Raw genomic sequence first — 17507 nt, forward strand, 5'->3', positions numbered from 1 at the left:
CTCCCTCTCCCTCTCCGCTAGGGTCCTCTCAGGTTAAGGTCCAGCCCGTAACAGCTGCGTCATCGCGTTAATGGCTCACTGCTGCCGCTGCCGCTGCCACAGCCGCTGCGGCAGTCCTTGTTGTCCCTGCTCCTGGCTACACTCTGGGGCGTATGATTAACTTAACCTTTATTGCCGTCCAAATTAATTCGATTTACGCTTTATGGTTTTAGTTAATTTGCCAAGTTTAGCACAGCGCCGCCACCTCCCCCCCCCCAACACTCGTTGGCATTTTGTTCTTTTTTCGATTTAATTTGATTACTTTGCAAATGTCACTTCACCCCGAAGAGTGAGTGTTGGAAAAACAACAGGCTGTTACTCGCCCAAATGCTGCTTAAGCGGAATAGCTTTTTGTCTGAAAGATCATTCGACAGATGATTGACTGACAACTGGCGAAGATCCCATTTTCATTGTCCAAAATTACGATTATCCCAAAGACTGCCATGCAACTGCTGACTCGTTTAATAAGTACTTACGCGACAGGGAGCGGCGTTGCATCTGCAGTGTGATCGCCCATCATATCTCCCCCATTACCCCCTCTCTCTGTCTATCATTCTCTCTGTTCCAAATGCCATAACTTTGTTCACTTGGCAGCGCATCAGTAAAAGTTGGGCCAAAGCAAAAGTTGCAAAAAGCCTGCACTCCACATTCCCTTCAGCTCTTGGGCTGCCACCAAAGCCACCTTCATTTCCCCCACTTTAGGCGTCTGTGTGCCTCGGCCATATGTCAATTTAGCTAATATTGTCGACGTTTATGATGAATTTATGTGCTGCGCTTTTGTCTCACAATCGGAGCCTCGGAGCCCCGAAAGCAATAGCATGGAAGGCCCGGGCCCAGGGGTATACAAGGGGAGCTAAGAGGAGCCCAAGAGCCCGCCGATGGCAAACAAAGCCATTAAAAAGCCAGCACAACAAAATTACAACCTTAAATGTTTATAAGCAGCCAGAGAGCCCACCAAACACAGAACACAGAACACCATCACCAATAGCGTACAACAACGACAGTGAAACTCAATTTGTACTTAAGCCAGTTCAGACAAGTCTCAAAAGGCAACAGCATCCACAGAGCGGAGCGGGAGGGGCTAAGACACATAACCAAGAACTAAACAACTTTTTGACAGCACATTGGCACTTGAACTTCAAACTCAGTGGGGAGAGAGCGAGCTAGCAGTGGACGGAGGGAGGCAGAGAGTGTTGGATGGTTGCGGGGCAAGGGAATCACACACTCTCTTTCACTCAATTTGCCTACAGGGCAGCAGCAGGAAAGAGTCAATGGGAAACGGATATGGCGGGACAAATAGCGGGTGACGAGTAACGAGTAACGGTAATCGATACCGTTTAATTAGCATCGCTTAATGACAGTGAAACGACTACAAGTTAGAGATGGGCAGCAAACGATAAATGGCCTTTGATGATACGAGTATGATGAATGAAGGATTGACGTGGAATGGAACTGGAACACTCAACGGGTGGATTGTGGAACGGGAAACTAAATAACACACAGAATATAACCAAGAATATAATAGCATTCAGATGGGAACGAAAGGGAAACTGAAAGTGTGACAGGTAAGGATTATGGCCAACAACGAAACGGCTATAATAAGCCACAATTTCGTACAGTTGACTGGCTAACCAGATTTATAAACTTCCTGGCCGCACAAGTGAGACACAAGTTTTCTGTGATTTTGAATTCCAATTCGGAGCCCAGACCACGACCCAAACCCGAGACCAGACACACACTATGCCACGTCTATTGTCGGTTATCCCATCAATGTCATCATCATCATCATCATTGGCACCAGTTAGGTACCAGAACCACTCCTCTCCCCTCCTCTCGCCACCGCCCATCGTTTTGGGGCTCTTGGGGCATCTTCATCGTGTGCTCAGCAAATATTTGCCGAGGTAAATGGCTGTAATTTAATCTTCAAATTTGTTTCAATACAATTTTTTTGTTCTTTTTTTTTTGGTTTTGTTTTGCTTGTCCCTCGACCTTCTTCCAGTTTTGGGTCACTCTATTTATATATACATATTTATATAGTTGGACGAGTATATGTGTGTGGTTTCATACCAGCTTTAAATGTATTGTGCTTTCTTTTTGGTTTCCGTTGCCGGTCAGACACATTTATAAATAAATAGGTTGTGTATGTGGATGGCGGATGCGTAATGCAATTTCAATTGATTGAATAAGAGAACTGGAACTCCGCCCACTCCGACTTTTTCGTTGGATTAAACTGTCGCGGCAGTCGGTATCGATTAACGAGGTGTTTCACTAGAAAAGGTACAAGAAAAGGTAGTCAACTGCTGCACAATTGGAGTGGTTGGAGTCTAGGAGTCTTTTGCACGGAGGAGACTCATTCAGTGGCAAACCGCTACGTTGAGACTGGGGCCATGGGGCTAAGAGCCGATTCTATTGGTTTCTCAGGCCAACTGTAGGCTGCTTAAAGCCCTTCCGTGTCTGCCTTATAAATATGGCCGTGATAGCAACACCCACGAGGCCCGAGCACCCAGAGCCAGGCTGTACGAGATGAGAGCGGGTTAAGTGTAATGTGAAAGCACAAAGCACTCCACTCACCGACGCACAAAACAAATAACTAAATTATGTTCTTAAAAGCATTAAAAGGCATTCACTCGCGGAAAGATTTAAAGCTGATTAGAGAGCCAATTAAACGATTGTTTTGTCAAAAAAAAGGGGAGCGCGAAAAAACTGCTGGTCACTACGAAAGAGAAGGAACGAAAAAATTTAGTAAAATATTCCTTGTTTTGCTTCATATTATGGCGTTATGCCACAACTCCCAGCCCCATTATGTGATATTTTTATACCACTTCAGTTTTCCACTACGTATACTTGATTAGTGACCTCTCAAAAGTATAGCATACTTTTCAGAGTGTTCCTTCCCTTCATGGGTAGGGTATTCATGTGTTCTTGCAATAATGTCCAGTATTTTCGTTTGTTCTATTTGCCATTCAATGCATTTAAAGAGACAAGGGACAAGGCTTAGACGAAGGCCACTAGGGTCCTGTAAATGTCGTAGTCGATTTGTTAGTGCGCCCCGCAAAGGGCGGTGATAGGGGAAAGAAGACATCTGACAGGGGGCGGTAATAGTAGAGGGGATATGGTGGGGTTTCCTGTGCGTTGTCTGTCTTTCACGCTTGTTTTGCCATTCGAAGGAAAATACGCGTAAAATGATCGGAAAATCTACTGCTAACAACAAACACAAAACATCTTTTATCACTCTTCTCTCTCTCTCTCTCTCTGTCTGTCTGTCTATGCCTATACAGATACTACACATAGACTCGTAGAGGCATCCACAAAATGCTTCTGTAGGCAGCCACAAAACGCAGAAGAAAAGGACGAAGCAGACGCCTGGAATCGGTAGAAGGGCAAGCCTGAGAATGAAGCAAAGTGTCAAATTTCATTTATTCTTACCCCGCCCCCTCCTCTCTCACTCCATCATTCCCTCTCATTCTTATACGGCATACGTCAGATTTTGCCAGCCACCTATTTGTCAACATATCTTTGGCGTCTCTAATTTCCGCTCCGCCTCTCATTTTCCAGCTGATTTTCATTTGGTTCAGATTCTGGAATATTTTCAGCAATTTGTTGAATTTTTTAGTTGCTGTTTTTTTCGGCAGCATTTACGCGTTAATGCTTTAAGTGTGCGCGTAATTAATTTCATGCGTGTGTGCCCCGGGGCTCGAGCGCGGGAATGGATTCCCCACAACACTTGGCGGCACTTCTTCTTCTGACCGGCTCGCACTTTATCATCATTAATTTTACTGTTAAACGAAAGCGTTGAAATTGCATTTCACTCGACTCTTCTCCCTCACTCCTTCGATCTCACCGCCGTTTGAATCTTATTTAATCATCCGCACATATTGTACTACGGGTCGTATGCGCAATATAATATCACGAAAGCTGTTTGCTTTACACCCACTGTGTCAACTGTGCGTACAGTGGAGTACATGTGTTCACAGAAGAACGCTAAGAAATTGGTAGTAGGGCTAAACAGCACGATCTTTTATATAAATTGATATTTTTTTGATATTTCTGATAGGCAATTAAAGGTGCAATGACAGGTGCTTAAAGTGGCATATTGAACAGCAAACGATGTGGAATTGGAAAGTAGTTTTCTTCGATAAGTGTTTCCCAATGAAATGTTAGTTTTTTGCCCACATCTCAGCCTTCTTTCAGGACTGACCCGCCGTGGAATCCGTATAAAGTATGCAGAGAAATGCTGCGGATCCTGTTCCACCGTATCACTCAGCAGTGGCTCTCTGCCCCTAGCTCCTTGCAACCACTGCCCCCAACCCAATCCAACCCAAGCCTACTGCTTTCGCCGACTCTCTCTCATTAATGTGCGCCGTGTGCGCTTCAAATTAGGCACGCAAAGCGCTGCCATTAAAAACGAGAGCAGCACAAAAAAAAACCAAGAGAGAGAGAGAGAGAGGGACGACAGCAAGCAAGGGAAACAACAAACGAAAGGAAAGGAACGCGTAAAAAAAAGAAAAACTGAAAAACGAATCTGTCGCATAATTACAAAAAAATGTGTCAGACACGGCCGTGCCAACGCGGGGCTCTTCGGCTTTTATGTGCAAGCGTCTAGACAGGGCAACAGGGCCAGGACCAAACCAGGCCAAGACGAAACCAGCTGATGGATGAATGGAGCCAGGAGTAGGGACAGAGACAGGGACAGCGACAGGGACAGGGAGGACCCATATGTCAAAGCAAAACGGCTGCCAATCTTTTCGCTGTAATTGTTGCTGCTGATGATGGTACAAAATCAATATTTATCATTGTTGGCAATACTCGGTGGCCTGTGAGCCTGAACGTATGTGAGAGAGCTTTGTCGTAAATTCCATAGACAATTTTCCCAGCCAGCGGAGACGCCACGTTTTTCCATGACGCGAGTAATTGCCACAGAGATCGAAGCATCTACCTTCACCTCTACGAGAATTTATGCCGGTCTTCATGCTAGATCAAAGGAGTCTCGGGTAATTGCCTAAAAGCATAACTCAATACACTTAACTATCGTACACGTATCCGGAGTAATGTGTGCTGTTTCTGTTAAAGAGATAGCCAGCTGATATCGGGAATATCATTCTGGAAAACAGAAACTTTTAGATTTATTTGTGTAGAATTTGTGTGCATTTATCTGTAGATATTTTCCTGCAATTGGTCAGACCTTTTGCTGCTGAAGTTCACGAAAATATTTAAGTCTGAGAAACCTTTTGTAAAATGTGGCAGCATGAGTGCAATATTCTACGTATACGTCATAAAATAAGTACCCGACACCGACACCGACACGATGCAATCAAAAGTTGTGATTGGGCGTCGATTGATTGCAGCTGTAAAACCGAAGTCTGACCAAGTTTTGCTCAACATTTAATGGCTCAGAGGGAGACAAAGATGATGGGTCAGCAACAGCAACAGCAGCAGCAATAGCAACAACAAGTTGGCCAAAAAGTAATTTGGCCATTCAGTTTTTTCTTTGCTGTTTTATACTCTCGTATTTCTGTGTTGTCTAGCAGGGACGGACGGTAGCATTGATTTAAATTGGCCATTTCATTGCTTCATTATTTGCCCGGAGAGCGGAGATACTCAACTTGATTGTTTGTTTTTTGGATCCTCCACACCAGTCGAATCCCTGTTCCTACGAGTATTATTGTTGCTGCCGAGTACGAGTATTTATCTCAGTTTTTTTTACAGCTCTCTCCCTCACAGTCGATTGTGTCCAAGTGGATTTGCCGAAGGATTTGTGGAACTGCTCTGCGTGGAATGGGCTCCTGTGGCGTGGGGTGTGAGTGGCCATTGACAGGTTAACCTTTGGATAGAGGACTGGGGTACTGGGGGTCCAAAATAACCTGATTACACTGGCAACGAAAGCAAAATTGAGTATAATTTCTTTGGGGCCCGAGCAGAGCTCTTTCTTATTCCAATTTTTTTCCCCGTTTTTCTGTAAATTATGCAAATCGAGGCAACATAAAAGCGCAGACCCAGTGCAGGGGTTTGCTGCTGCTGCTGCTGTTACTCCCCAAGAAAAGGAACACCATACGATCCGTAGGTCAGCGACTTCCTCTAGTAGCAGCAGCCATCACCAGCAGTCCCCCACTCGTCTGAAGTTTGTCTACAAATGTGGATTTACTTAATCAAGTATTTATGTTGGCCTACAAAAGTTAAAATTATGTGGTGCCCACGTCCACGTCCAAGTCTCCAGCGTCGTCTGCGTTGACGGCATAAAAGACAAATAAAAAAGGAAATATCCCAGAAACAGCAAAAAGAACGAGGAATTCAATGGATACATACATATATTATATTCCGACAGTGGGATACCCACTAATGGTAATATCTATGAACTAATGGATGCCACAAGTACTTTTATATCATCTAATTCTGATCTATGTATATATTTCTGGTTGCTTGAGCCTATAATTATTTGAATCTTTAACCTGATTAATAAATAACAATACAATAAAATGCAATACCTCAGACGAGTGTGGATCAGCGCTTAAGGACCTTCCAGCATACCCTGTGAGCCACGGAGTACCGGGTAGAAAATATGTATATCGTCTACCAGTCAGCGGTGGCGGCTCAACCGAGAACTCCTCAAGGCCGCCAACAAAATTGAAAACTTTTTTAATACCCATGGCCGTCGTCGGGGCTGCAGTCAAAAGGAGCCATCGACAATGGCAAATGTGTCAGGACTCGAATTAGAATTAGAATTAGTGCGAAAAAAGGCCCCAAAAGCATTTGTGTGTGTGTGGCCAATAGGCAGGGCTTTTGCTTTTTGGCCAACTGTTTCTGTTTAAATTTTGAATTAGTTCAACTTCTTGCAAGGCCCTCGGGAGTAGCCCTTTGTTTCTGTGTAGCTCATTGGCCTGGAAAGATGCATTAGCCGATGCCTCTGTGCATCTATCAATGCTATTGTTCCATTGAATAATTGAAGCTTTTCAATCTTATTTAATTAAGCATCCCACAGAAGGCAGCCACGGATGCGTAGATGGATGGATAGAGGCGATGGCGATACCATTGGTCTGCTGAGCACAGACAAGGCAATAAAGCCCAAACTGCGTCTGGCAATAGGAACGGGGATGGGAATGGGGAAGGGGATGGAGATGGGCCGGGATTAGGCCGCCACACTGCACTGTTTGCTTTGATTTGGCCTCAACCGGTGGCCCTACTCCTATTCGTATTCCTCGATAAGGACCAGAACTAAAGTGAATTGAATTTGGATTAAATCGAACGCATGTGCGTGGCCTGGCTTTCGAGAGGGACTCTGTCCTGGCTGTGTGTGCGAGCGCCTGATAAGCATTCGTTGAACAATGAAATTTCATTTTCCAAGAAATGAGCTAGGTCCGTATACTGTACTGCAGAATTCAGCTCTCTGGCAGGACCAGGACCCTTTTGCGACCACTGTTCAAAGTACAAATTGCTAGTACGTTCTCAGAAAAGTAAAGCACACTTGGCTCCAGTCTGTGGCCCACTCCAATGAAAAGGCTCTCGGACTACAATTAAAAAGCAAATTTCCCCAACAGGCAAATGCTCTTTGTTGGTCCAGGTCACGCCTCGCCTCGTGTCACATCAATGTCCAAGTGGCACCAACGCTACTCCCCACTCATCACCTACATATGAATGTTCTCGCACTCGTGTGCCTCTCTATGTGCCATTCGTAGATGTCCATACCAAAGATGGGCATGGCCTTCAAAAGCTAACTTTAAGAGCATGTCCTTATATGTACAGAAATACGGGTAGGTCACATGGATTTGTATAGAAAATCCCACACTGATCAGTTGTATTGATGCGGCCCGCGTGTCCCGCGGCCATCTCTAATCCAGACCCCTATGCCAGGGCCACAGCACACGCGTTTGTCGGTGAACTAGGCAAGTGTGTCTTGGTCCTGGTCCTGGTCCTGGTCTATGATTGATTTGCATAATTGCCAGACTAGGCAACAAGGTAAAGTGGATTAAAGCCACCGAGCACACAAACCCTACACCCATGCACATGCTTCGAATTCGTACAGAACCCAAAACGGCATAGTCCAGGGCCACGACAATGAGTATATTGGGACTTGGACTGACTCCATGATAGATTGGTTGATAGAGAAATAAATAAACTTTAAGCTGAGATTGGTGAAAAACAACAAATACATTTTTTTAAAGCATAGGTCGTTAGACGATAGGAAAATTGATTAATACATTGAATAAAACTGAGTGCTTTGGAAATCAAGATGAAAGGACTCTTAAAACAGCAATAACCGGAAGTTTTACCTTCGAATCATCGACAGAAAAAAGTTGCATTTGTAAGTATCTTTGTAAAGTCGTGCTTGATTTGTGAGTACAGGGGTTATAGAATAGGATCCCACTTGGCTCTGGGTTGCCTTCCTAAATAGTAGAACATTACTCTCTGTCTGCATTCCTCAGTCCAGAATACAACAAAAAATATAATCCGAGTCCAGTGGAAATCACTCGATCACCAGAGTCCTTGGCTGTCCGATGTAATGAAGTGCATAATTTACAAACGATTACAGCTCTAGCACCCATTATTGCTCGTCTGGTAATCACAATTTGTTGCCAGTAATAGCCTGAACAATATGTGTCTGTCTGTCTGTCTGTCTATCCGTCTGTCTTGCTGTCTGTCTGTAGTACTGCTTAAGCTCAATAAAGATGTGCATATTTTTTAGACAATTACCAAAAGTTGGCAAATCTCTCTCTCGCATACATTCTGCTGTTGCTTTTCCTTTTGCTGCTGATGTAACGCAACGTATGGCAAAAAGGGAATTACGATGTCGTTAATATAATTTCAGGGTTTTTGTACGGCTAAACAACCATTTCCAGCTCTCCGACACTCCACTACACGCATGCTAAATCAATTACCAGGAGGTAGAGGCGGCGGCAGTTATCCTTGATGTTCATGCTAGTGTCTGTCTGCCTCTGAGGGGGCACCTGTGGCATTGTCTGGCTCTGGCTGTGGCCATAGCTGGGGGTGGTCCCGGGTGGCAGCGGTTGGCAGCCAAAGCTGGCAGACAGTTTGAAACAATTTGCACCGCCGCAGCCCCATGGCCCATGGGGGCCTACGCACAGACAACATCGACAACCGACAGCAAAGTCTCCATAAAGTAAACCAAAAGCGGAGTAACGCAGCAGCTAAGGAAAACTGAATTAAAAATATTTCGTTTTGTTTCGTTTCGCCAAAGGCCCGCCAGAGAGCCGTGACGGCAGTTAATCCTTTTAAAAAAGTTTGCCCAACTAATTGTGGCCCACAAATCAAATGGCGGCCGAAACCGCATTAGGCCAACAAACAAGAAAAGGGCCAACAATAGCAAGGACTAATTAGAACGATAGCAAAAGAGCGGCAAGCGACAAAGAAACAAGAGAGTGGGTCTTCTGTTCCTTGGGGATCCTTCCAGATTTATCAATCCGGTATATGCCAGCTTTATGGTACACATTCTCGTATGTATTTCTAGTACGTTTTCATCTCCTTATAACCTTATACCAGATACTCAAAATTAGTTCGATTTTGTGGTGAACATGGATGTGTGTAACGACCCCATAAACTATGTCTATACTTGATCAGCATCAATAGCCGAGTCGATTGAGCCTTGTCTGTCCGTCCCTATGAGCGCCTTGTGCTCAAAGACTATAAAAGCTAGAGCAACGACATTTTGTATCCAGACTTCTGTGATATGTCACTGTTACAAGTGTATTTCAAAATTTCGCACCACCCCCTTCCGCCACCACAAAAAACGAAAATGCGAGGCATCCACAATTTTAATGATACGGGAAAATTAAAAACTCACAAGCATAGATCATGACCAAATGTACCAGATTGCCGAATTTTGATCAGATTGGATTATTATTATAGAAGAGATATATAATCTCTGAAAGGCTCTGAGCTATACCATATTCTGCAGTTAGCGTTGCTCATCTGTCCAACTGGTTTTGAGCAAACAAAGTGTCTCAGTTTTGTAAAAGACTCGTGTTCCTTCGACACGAAACCGTAGGGCATCGTTCCCAACGGACAGTCAGCCTCCGTGGGAGCAGGGCATATGGTAGGAAAGAGAGACTGGAAGTATTGTTCAGTCAACAATACAGCCAACAATGGCAATAAAAAGGCAACGGGCAAGGCAAACCAAACAAGGAACCGCGGCGGAGGGACCGAACATTTTATCTGGATGGGAGTGATGTGGTCCCATCTGTATGTGACCTAGTAGGATGTTGGTATTACGGATGCATCAAGCGCCATGTAAATGAGTTTTTATATAGCGCTCATCTGCATTGGGACGGTCAATCAGCACCCAACTCCTTTTGCGCGACGAAACAATAAAAAAGAGGGAAAAGCCAATACCCAGTACTCGCAAGGAGTGGAAGGACCTACTGCATTCAACTGACAGAAGAAAGCATATCTGAATATACAGTGCCGCTCAACTGAATAGGTTCTACAATTTTCAAAAGTCAAACTGTGAGCTACAGTTTCTTTCATCAAAAATGAATGCAAATGTGTACAAAACTGTCATACAAAGGGCATTCCCACATTTGTCTAATATTTTTGGATCGAAACCATGGATATACCAGCACGACAATGCACCCATTCATACTGCTGGAGTGGTAAAACAGTGGATAAGTCAACAAAATGTGAAATTTCTAGACTGGCCGCCGTACTCCCCGAACCTAAATATTATAGAAAACGTTTGGGGATTATTGTCTCGAAAAGTATATGAGGGCGGAAGGCAATTTCAAGACACTGAGACCCTAATTGACGCCATTAAATCAGCCCAGTGGTTGCCCAGACTATATCGCTCAATGTTCTAGAAAATTATTACAAGTCCATAACAGATCGAATATATGAAGTAATATCAAACCAAGGTGGGACGACCAAATACTAACTTATACTTCATGGTTATTTTTGTATGTTAAAAACAGCAGAAGATGTGATTTTTGAATTTTTAAATTCCTGAACCTATTCAGTTGAGCTAAAATAAATAGGCAATAGGAAACCACAAACTTTCTTGCTATATTAACAATGAATCAATCTATGCAAAAAAAATTATTTCATATAAATCGGTAAGTTGGTTAAAAAGATATAGCGGTTTGACTTTTGAAAATTGTTGAACCTATTCAGTTGAGCGGCATTGTACATATACCCGTATAAATACATGTATTTTCTTTCAAAAATATTGCAATTTTAATTTTAAAAAAGGCAGGAGTCTCTTAGCGGAGGGTATGCCGCAGTTCAAAAACAAAATTAAAAGACTTTTGTTGCTCCTTTTTTACAATGGACCTCCTTTAAACCGATTACAGCTGTAATTAATGCTTACTGTTCGCTAGTCGGTTTTCCGGCATCAATCTGCCACAATCTGATGCAGTTACAACTCGATTTTAAACAAAAATATTAGTACCATAGATTTGTGCAACACATGAATACGACACAGCAAATGGTTTTTCTGATCCTTTGAATAAAAAGCAGAAGAGAAAATATTCCTGGGGAGCAGAGCTTGTATAATTACGAGTATGTATGTTCATATGTTGACTATGGGGGTCCAGAATCATAAAAGAATATGGTGTCCCATTCACATGTCGCTCAACGCACATGCGACTGTGCATTCCTCATTGCTTGTGGCGACTCCCAAGGCTTACAGATTACAATCTTTACGGTGTCCTCGGGTCTTCCTTTCTCTTGTGTCGGAAGGGTTGCTGCTCATTCCCCATTTTTGATGAATCAAATTCGTCGACTGCAACTTCTTTTACAAAGGAGGCAACTCCTCCTACCACCCGTCTAACAATTGAAGTGTTATATCTTCATGCCCAAGTCATTGAAATCTTGGCGTTGATGGGGGTCCGCTCAAAAAGATATTATACAATAATATGAATGGACGCCAAATTGTGGATGGCAGTGCTCTGAGCTGGTCACATCATAAAGATGAAAATTAACCCACAGCAAAATCAGGATGGGTCCATTTTTTCTTCCATCCTATTCCAAAAAGATGGACTTGGCTCCCTAACGGTAAAGTCGCGACATATTGATTTTGGGATACAAAAACGTATCGCTCGTACACAAGCTCGCTTGCCAGATCGTTTCCCTGCAGTACCAACAGTGAGCGACGAATGTCATATCTATCCGGTTGCGGAATCTGGATCAGATCGCATAATTTGTATAGCCAAAAGCAACAAATCAATCAGACTGATTTTCTGTCTCTCTCGCACGCAATCTTTGTGGTGTCGTTTAATATTAGCGGGGTCTGCCGGAGGAGAGCCATACTGACTAAGTATTGGGTATGTAGAGTATGTAAGTATGTATGTATGTATATAAGTAAATGTAGAGTTGCGGTGTCCGCAGCAACTCACAACGTTCCCCCTCGTTTTCCTTGGGATGTTTTTTTCACTCGTCGCTGGACCCAGCTCCTGTGATCCGCCCCTCTACAAACAGAGTGTAAGGAGTGGGTAAGCTGGCCCATTGAGGGAGCCGTGGTTAGCAGCAGTAACGGCGGATCAACAGCAGATTAACAGCAGAGTAACAGCAGAGTAACAGCAGAGTAACAGCAGAGTAACAGCAGAGTAACAGCAGAGTAACAGCAGAGTAACATGTAAGTCGGTGACGGATTGTATCGAAACCTTTTAGGTTCGTTACACCCTCCCCTTTCTTCCCCGACGAGAGTTAGGAAGACTCGTGCGTCGGGTGTGCGGCGGTGGATTCTGTATCTTTGCTCGAACCACCAGCTATCGAACAGGGTCCGACGCCGCGGCTCTAGTCGCCACAGTACGCCCAGTACCACAGGCGTCGGCAGGATTCGGTTGGCGGTGTTCGTTGTCCACTCTGGCGGAGCCACCGTACTCCGGGCGGCGTACTCGGCAGCAGATAGCTCGTACACCTCAGGCGTCGGGGTGCGTTGTGTTGATGTCTCCGCGTAGTCGGGGTATGGCGACTGGTGTCCTCATCGGGACTGTCCTCTTCGTCGGTGTGGATGGACCTGCGGAGGTCGGGGGTCGCGTCGCGGGGTGTACTCTTCTCCGTCGTCCGTGCTGTTGCCGGACGACGTTCCGCTCTCCGTGTCCGTGTCGACATCGGACCCCTCCGAGTCGGTGTCCCCCGTGAGGTCGACGATTTCGTTGATTCCGACGTGGTCTTCAGGTGCGGCGTTCATGGCGTTGGCTGATCTGGTGATCTTGTGGCCTCGGAGGAATCGGAGGTGGCGCTATTTAACGAGGGTTTACGCTGACGACCCTCAACGACGCGGTTCCACCAACGAAGGGAAAGGAACCCAGGACGCCCCTCCAGAAGACAACCCGGCCCCAGTAACGACAGCCGCCACGCAGCAGCCAGGCGCTCGAGGTACCACCTCCGACCGCCACCCTGGCCCACAAACGCGTCGACACCGACCGACCCGCTACTCCCGCGTCCTCTCAGGCAGGAACCGGGAAAGGCGATCACTGCCGCACGAGGCACCCATCGGAACCCCGACGCACCATCGATCGTCCCCGACATCATGGAACGCCTCCCTGGTATCGCCTCGTACGGCGCCGGCATGCGGCCCAGCACCACGCCTGGAGCCATGTCGGTGAACTTCATCGCCCAAACTAGCCGTTGGTCAAACGCTACGATCGCCATCGAGACCCGCACGTTCGTACATCACGCTGAGGACGACGTCGCGCAAGCACCCCCCAGGACACACACGAGCCCCCTACCCGCCTCCATGGCCTACCCATGGCCTCCCGACATCGCGCCGAAAATACGGAAATTTCTAGACGAGGAACTGCCAACACTCGCGGGCCTCCGAGGGACGACGGATCTGACGGATCACACCATCGTCATGAGGGACAACCGACCCATAAAACAGCGGTAATACCCGAAAAATCCAGCCATGCGGCGGATCACCGATGAACAGGTCGACCAACTGATAGCTGAGGACCTAATCGAACCGCCCCGGAGCTCCCACAGCGCGCCAATCGTCCTGGTCCGCAAAAATGACGGGAGATGGCGCATGTGTGTAGATTATCGGCAGCTAAACATGCGTTCTATCCCGGACGCGTACCCACTACCCAGGATCAACTACATACTGGAGCGACTCCGAAATGCGAAATCACGACCCTAGACCTGAAAAACGGGTATTGGCAGATACCAATGGCCAGCGACAGCCGGGAAACCACGGCATTTACGATACCTAGCCGAGGATTATACCAGTGGAAAGTAATGCCTTTCGGTTTACACTCCGCGGGGGACTCCGCCTCAACAAGGCAGAAGAAAACTACTCGGCCACCGACAAGGAATGCCTCGCCGTCATCTGGGCGAACCGAATCCTGCCGACGCCTCTAATCCAGGAGGTACTGTGGCGACTAGAGCCGCGGGGTCGGATAGCTGTTCGATAGCTGGTGGTTCGAGCAAAGGTACAGGATCCACCGCCGCACACCCGACGCACGAGTCTTCGTAACTCTCGTCGGGGAAGAATGGCGAGGGTGTAACGAACCTAAAATATTCCATGCTACGTTCAAAACCGAAGGCTACGGACTTCAAGAAGAATGAAAAAGCTGATGGCAATAAGAATAAGAAAACCACCGCAACTCGCAGGAGTACCAATACGAAAGGGGGTTGCTCAATAAACTGAGAATAAACCACCGCAACTTGCAGGAATACCAATACCGGATTTTGCAGACCCGATGGCTTGGGAAATTGGGGAAAAAGTCGCAAAATGAACTAAGCGCACGCCTTTTATAGGCTGGAGAGTTGCAGTAGCCATTTTTCTGCGTCGCTGCGACTGCGCAATCATGTTATATACTGGCGTCAACACAGAACGCACAAGTATATTACATGGCTGTTCTGCGGCAGCGGACGGCAGCGCAGCTTCGGGTATTCGTCAAATTTTCTGGCGTCCACGCAAAATATAAGTATATGCATGCATATATATGTAGATATGTATAACCACTAACCATACAGTATATATGTAGATGTGCCAGTTCATACAACGAAAGCGTCACACACTGGCTAGCGCGTTCAATACCCCAGAGTGACGTCATCATGAGAGAGAGAGAGCGCAGAGAGAACATCTTTGCATGTGTTAGTACACACGCAATATGTTTCGACAAATGTATGTGATTGCATGCTTTTTCAGATTTTTTGAACTCTCTCGGTCTGGTTCTGTACAGAACGTTTTGCCACCAGCATGTTTTAGTGTATGGGTGCACATGCATTCTCACGTACTTTGCGTGTGTGTGTTTACTGTTGCCAGGACGCCAGAAAATTTGACGAATACCCGAAGCTGCGCTGCCGTCCGCTGCCGCAGAACAGCCATGTAATATACTTGTGCGTTCTGTGTTGACGCCAGTATATAACATGATTGCGCAGTCGCAGCGACGCAGAAAAATGGCTACTGCAACTCTCCAGCCTATAAAAGGCGTGCGCTTAGTTCATTTTGCGACTTTTTCCCCAATTTCCCAAGCCATCGGGTCTGCAAAATCCGGTATTGGTATTCCTGCAAGTTGCGGTGGTTTATTCTCAGTTTATTGAGCAACCCCCTTTCGTATTGGTACTCCTGCGAGTTGCGGTGGTTTTCTTATTCTTATTGCCATCAGCTTTTTCATCCTTTTTGAAGTCCGTAGCCTTTGATATTGAACGTGGCATGTTCCTGTTCTTACTGAAATTGTGAGGGCGAGGGACTCTTTGTCAGTTTATTGAGCAACCCCCTTTCGTACTGGTACTCCTGCGAGTTGCGGTGGTTTTCTCATTCTCATTGCCATCAGCTTTTTCATTCTTCTTGAAGTCCGTAGCCTTCGGTTTTGAACGTAGCATGGAATATTTTAGGTTCGTTACACCCTCGCCATTCTTCCCCGACGAGAGTTACGAAGACTCGTGCGTCGGGTGTGCGGCGGTGGATCCTGTACCTTTGCTCGAACCACCAGCTATCGAACAGCTATCCGACCCCGCGGCTCTAGTCGCCACAGTACCTCCTGGATTAGAGGCGTCGGCAGGATTCGGTTCGCCCAGATGACGGCGAGGCATTCCTTGTCGGTGGCCGAGTAGTTTTCTTCTGCCTTGTTGAGGCGGAGTCCCCCGCGGAGTGTAAACCGAAAGGCATTACTTTCCACTGGTATAATCCTCGGCTAGGTATCGTAAATGCCGTGGTTTCCCGGCTGTCGCTGGCCATTGGTATCTGCCAATACCCGTTTTTCAGGTCTAGGGTCGTGATTTCGCATTTCGGAGTCGCTCCAGTATGTAGTTGATCCTGGGTAGTGGGTACGCGTCCGGGATAGAACGCACGTTTAGCTGCCGATAATCTACACACATGCGCCATCTCCCGTCATTTTTGCGGACCAGGACGATTGGCGCGCTGTGGGAGCTCCGGGGCGGTTCGATTAGGTCCTCAGCTATCAGTTGGTCGACCTGTTCATCGGTGATCCGCCGCATGGCTGGATTTTTCGGGTATTACCGCTGTTTTATGGGTCGGTTGTCCCTCATGACGATGGTGTGATCCGTCAGATCCGTCGTCCCTCGGAGGCCCGCGAGTGTTGGCAGTTCCTCGTCTAGAAATTTCCGTATTTTCGGCGCGATGTCGGGAGGCCATGGGTAGGCCATGGAGGCGGGTAGGGGGCTCGTGTGTGTCCTGGGGGGTGCTTGCGCGACGTCGTCCTCAGCGTGATGTACGAACGTGCGGGTCTCGATGGCGATCGTAGCGTTTGACCAACGGCTAGTTTGGGCGATGAAGTTCACCGACATGGCTCCAGGCGTGGTGCTGGGCCGCATGCCGGCGCCGTACGAGGCGATACCAGGGAGGCGTTCCATGATGTCGGGGACGATCGATGGTGCGTCGGGGTTCCGATGGGTGCCTCGTGCGGCAGTGATCGCCTTTCCCGGTTCCTGCCTGAGAGGACGCGGGAGTAGCGGGTCGGTCGGTGTCGACGCGTTTGTGGGCCAGGGTGGCGGTCGGAGGTGGTACCTCGAGCGCCTGGCTGCTGCGTGGCGGCTGTCGTTACTGGGGCCGGGTTGTCTTCTGGAGGGGCGTCCTGGGTTCCTTTCCCTTCGTTGGTGGAACCGCGTCGTTGAGGGTCGTCAGCGTAAACCCTCGTTAAATAGCGCCACCTCCGATTCCTCCGAGGCCACAAGATCACCAGATCAGCCAACGCCATGAACGCCGCACCTGAAGACCACGTCGGAATCAACGAAATCGTCGACCTCACGGGGGACACCGACTCGGAGGGGTCCGATGTCGACACGGACACGGAGAGCGGAACGTCGTCCGGCAACAGCACGGACGACGGAGAAGAGTACACCCCGCGACGCGACCCCCGACCTCCGCAGGTCCATCAACACCGACGAAGAGGACAGTCCCGATGAGGACACCAGTCGCCATACCCCGACTACGCGGAGACATCAACACAACGCACCCCGACGCCTGAGGTGTACGAGCTATCTGCTGCCGAGTACGCCGCCCGTTGGACGGTGGCTCCGCCAGAGTGGACAACGAACACCGCCAACCGAATCGTGCC

This window comes from Drosophila pseudoobscura, chromosome X, assembly GCF_009870125.1.
Source record: "Drosophila pseudoobscura strain MV-25-SWS-2005 chromosome X, UCI_Dpse_MV25, whole genome shotgun sequence".
In the NCBI taxonomy this organism is placed as follows: domain Eukaryota; kingdom Metazoa; phylum Arthropoda; class Insecta; order Diptera; family Drosophilidae; genus Drosophila; species Drosophila pseudoobscura.